A 4,780-nucleotide genomic window follows, 5' to 3' on the forward strand; every position below is an offset into this window, starting at 1 on the left:
ATTGATCTAGGAAGTTTTTGCCTGGCACCAAGCCCCCATATTAAGGTAAACAGAGCTCAATCGAATGGGAGATCAAACTGTGTAGGGCAACCCATGGGTTGGGGCTCAAAGTGGAACTGTACTGGCATAAGGCTCTTTGTACCAACAGTGCCCAGAGTGCTGTATCATTGGGAAAATTGATGATATTATCAGTGCAATCACCTTATACCTTGGGGGGATGATTGGCAATAGTTTGTTTGTTTCACTTGATCTTAGCCAAAAGGCTGAGAAGCGATTATTTGTTTGTTTCTATGGGCTTTTGTTTTCCTGCCTTTAGCTTGTTTTGTTTTATTTGTTTGTTCGCTGGTTGGTTGTCGCTGTTGTTGGTGTTTTGATTTTGTCATATTATGACTGCCAAAGTAAACCTGAGTCCTGCATTTCCCATGGACAAGCAGATGGATTTTGGGCTCCCACTCAGCTCTAGCCCCAATCCAAGAACACTTAGTTCTGATAACATGGCCCTGTTCAATATTTACATTCATTAAATGATCACTGAAGATAATGGTGCCAAAGAAAAGTATGGTGAAGAAACTAGATGGTGCCTAGCTATCAACAAGAATAGCATCTGGGGTCTTAAAGGCTTGTATTCAAACAAGCAAGCATCTAAGTGAGGAGTCAACTAAGTCCATGTGGAAAAAGCACACCAGCTTGTGTGACCCAAGGATGACAATAACAAAATTCAAATATGACAAGGGAAAAGTATCAGAGCTTAAATTGTGAACACCCAATTTCCATAGAAGGCTATGGAGGACAGTGGGAGCCCAAAACCCAGTGGTGGTTGAAGCATCTCAGCCCAGGTATGAGTCTCCACGTGACTTCTCCAGCTCCAGGGCTCTGGCTCCATCATTGTGTTTCCACGTGGCTTGTCAACAGGATTATCTCATAGGGGGAGTGTATGTCCCACCTCTAGGAAGTAAGACATAAACTCCCAGAATCCTCAGGAGAAAGCCATGACCACACAGAGGCCTTTGGCTGTGACCTGATTGACAAGGTAGACCCCACCCCTTCACAAGTTGAAAGATTATGTAACTGCCACAAGGTCCAAGCTCAGTGTGGTGCCCAGTTCCATTCATTCTGTGACCCCAGTTGCTTGTCAAACCCCAAATGGTCAAAAAGTTGAAGCAGATTGAAAGCAAGGAAGGGGTCTCCACGTGGCTCCTGCTGCTTCCATGACCATTGATTAAAATGAGGGCACCCCACAAAAATCAGAAAAAAGGTTCTGCTCATCAGAGCTTTTGCAGCACTCAGTCTTCCTGCTAGGCCAGCATCGAGCAGCTTGCTCTGAGTTAGTGCACCCAGTGGTGTTGCCTGGGAAGCTTCTCTCTGGTCACAACAAATGTTTTCATAAAAATAGTTTTGCTTGAACATCGTTTTTGGTGATGGCCGATTTAAGAGAATAGCATGAGGCTGTGAAATTTTGTTTCCTGCTCGGGAAAAATGCTGCAGAAACTGTTGTGATGTTGAACACAGCTTACAAGGACAGCACTATAGGAAAGGCTCAAGTGTACAAGTGGTTTTCTCGTTTCAAAAAAGGTGAAATGTTTATTGATGACAAACTTTGTTCTGGATGTCTGTCTACTTCCCAAATGGACAAAAATGTCGATAAAATTTGTGCACTTGTGCTCAAAGACCAACAATGGACCATTGATGAAATGGGGGAGTTATCTGGACTATCTTGAAGCTTGGTTTAGAACATTTTAACAGAAGATTAGGGAGTAAGAAGGATCGTTGTGAAATTTGTGTCTCAGGTTCTGACTGACCAGGAAAAAGAGCATGGAAGTAGAAACATGCCATTCTTTGAAAGAACAGCTCCAAAGTGACCCAGACTTTCCCCAAGGTCATTAGTGATGAAGAGTCATGGTGCTGTTTTGTTTGTTTTTTTTTTTTTTGCTGTTTTGTTTTTTTAACATATGTTGAAATGTATTAGAATCAGAACCTGTACAAAAAAAAAAACCACCAAAATTAAAATATAACCTGAAACTGTTCAAGTTCAGGACAGCTTGTTAACTCCTTTGCTCATGCCAGGAGAAGAATGCCACTGTCGGGGTCTCTGGGTCCCCAGTCAGGGCACAGCCACATCCTTCGTCCTCAGGGGTAGCTGGGCAGCTGAAGGTCTCAGGGGCGCATGGTGCTGCTGGCTGGAGCTGGCAGGTGGCCCAGGTGTAGCTGGGCCCAGGCAGCAGGGGCCAGCAGAGGCCACCAAGATAAAAACAGCCTCCCTGCCTCCCACCACCCCGCAGCCTCTCTGGAAGCTCTCAGAGCCCAGAGTGAGTCAGTCCCGCGCCCCAATGAGTGCAAACATGGGAATGAGCTCAGAAGGCTGACAAGCTGCAGTTTTAGTAAACACAGCCCAGCCCCACCCCTCCAGGGCCCAGATTGGAGCTGCCACTAGGGGTAAGGCAGGAGAGGGGACACAGAGCACTGGCCTACAACATTGTAGGCCCTGTGGTACTGGGGGTGACAGGGGAAGTTTCAGTCAGTTCCATGGGTTGAGGAAAGCTGCCTCCTGCCTGTGACCAGCCTGGCAAAGCTCTGTGCCCACTACACAGACGGAGGCAAGAAGCTTCCCAAGGGGAGTTGGGCAGTGCCCCACCCTGTAGGAATGGCACCTGCGGAGCCCTTGAGTCTGAAGGGAAGGAGGGCGCAGGCAGGAAAAGGAATCAGAGTCCTGGGATTTCTGGAATAGTGCCACTAGGGGGACGGGCAGGCCTGGAACTCACTGAGGGGGGTGGGGGTTGGGGGGCCCTAGTTGTCCCCACCCGACCTGGCCCAGGCCAGGTGAGTGCTAGCTGCCCCAGCTGGCCCTATTGGCGGCTGGAGACCAGACCTTTCAATTTGGACATCTTCTGGGTGGGCTGCTCAGCATGAGAGGGCCACTCCCACTTGGCCAGCTGCTGCTCCATCTGCGAGGAGGACGACGCGGTGGCTTTGAGCATCTTCTGGGTGTTGGGGACCTCTGTCTCCACTTGCTGCTGAGTTCGGGTGTGGTTCTCTTTGTGTTGTTTGGCTCTCAGGACTTGCTGCTCGATGCCTAACAGCACTGGTTCACGGCTGTCACACCACTCGGGCAGGGTCTTGACGAATTGTTGATGTCCTTCTTGCGGATGTCCGGGCCAACGCAGACGTCCGCTTCCAGCAGCTGGTTGCGCTGCTCAGCTTGCCCTGGATGACATCAATGATGAGGTCCTCCAGCTCCCGCAGGCTGCACATCTCCAGGTCCTCCAACAGCACCAAGTTGGGGATGCACTTCATCCTGGTGGTCAGGCTCACGATGGGGAGGTGCTTCAGTTTGTTCTGCTGGGCGGTGCTCAGCTTGGGCAGGCTGTCCTTGTTGGCTATGTAATCTGGGTATGTTCCATAGACAAACAGGTTCAGCAGCTGCAAGTAAGCAGCATTCGCTCCTTCTGCAAGCTCCTGTATGTTAGCCAGCTCCAGCAGCTCTCCAAAGAGTACACTCCAGGTGCCTCCAGGACTTGGCTTATGAGAGCGGTGAGGGCTGAGCCACTGGTGCCTTTGGCTAGAAGGATAAACTGTTCCAGGTTACTTGAGGGCTTCTGTTCCCCTTGCAAGGCTGTCCCGGCCACCTCTCTGTTTTCGGAGTCACTGGTCTGGCCTCCCAGTGACTACCTGCAGGTTGTCAAGCATCCATGGTCAACCTGGCATCCATCCGGTGCTTTTATCATGGTGCTATTTTATGACACCAAACATCAATCAAGCCAGTGGAAGATGTCATTGTCACCTCACCCCCCAAAATATTCTCAAGTGAAATCAAAGATCAAGGCTATTCTAATTTTTGTGTGTGTGAGGGGGATAATGCTTTTGGAGTTTGTTCCACCAGGTTAGACTGTTCATCAAGCTTTCTCTTTAGAGGTTCTGAAAAGATTGCCTAACAATGTGCAACAAAAAAGGTCTGATTTGTGGCAGATGTGGGACTGTTTTGTCACCAAAACAATGCATCTGCTCATGCAGCCAGTTTTGGGCAGAAAACAGCATGCTTCTCTTGCCCCACACACCTTACTCACCTGACCTTGCTCTGTGCAACTTCTTTCTGTTTCCACAAATGAAGAGGGACTTGAAAGGACAGCGATTTGACAAAGTAGAAGAGGTGAAGAAAAAAAATGAGGGAGGTGCTGTCAGCATCTAAGCAGATGAGTTTGAAAAATGTTTCCCCGAATGGAACAGCAGATTTAACAACTGCATTAAGTGTAATGGAGAGTACTTTGAAGGTGATAAGGTTGTTTTGTAAAAAAAATTTAAATAATTTGAATTTTGAAGGAAAAAGATCCGAAATTTCTTGGTTGTTTTTTTTTTTGAGGGGGGTACCCCTTCATAGATCAAAGAAATACAAAAATCCTTGACAACTTCAATCTTTTCTCCATTTATCATGATATTATCTATTGGTCCAGCTATGACAATTTGGGTCTTCTTACATTGAGTTGTGATCCATACTGAAGGATGCAATCCTTGATCTTCATCATCAATTGCTTCCACTCTTCCTTACTTGCAGCAAGCAAGGTTGTGTCATCTGCATATCGCAGTTTGTAAATTAGCCTACACTCTTCTTTTCTGGTGATTGGCTCAGCTTATGTACTGAATAAATATGTATAGTGAGAGTATACAACGCTGACACACATCTTTCCTGATTTTAAACCGTGCAGTATTCCCTTGTTCTCTTTGCACAACTGCCTCTTGATCCATGTACAAGTTCTGAATGAGCACAATGAAGTATTCTAGAATTCCC

The 4,780-nt window shown here is 47.3% G+C and overlaps 1 pseudogene; it reads right to left on the minus strand.

Moving 5' to 3' along the window:
• Positions 1–2,843: 2,843 nt before the first annotated feature.
• On the minus strand, positions 2,844–4,570 carry LOC101662237 (annotated as a pseudogene).
• Between the last annotated feature and the right edge of the window lie 210 nt (positions 4,571–4,780).

The sequence above is a fragment of the Echinops telfairi genome, unplaced genomic scaffold (assembly GCF_000313985.2).
Source record: "Echinops telfairi isolate 266 unplaced genomic scaffold, ASM31398v2 ScPeMD7_7468;HRSCAF=8506_0, whole genome shotgun sequence".
Classification (NCBI taxonomy): Eukaryota; Metazoa; Chordata; class Mammalia; order Afrosoricida; family Tenrecidae; genus Echinops; species Echinops telfairi.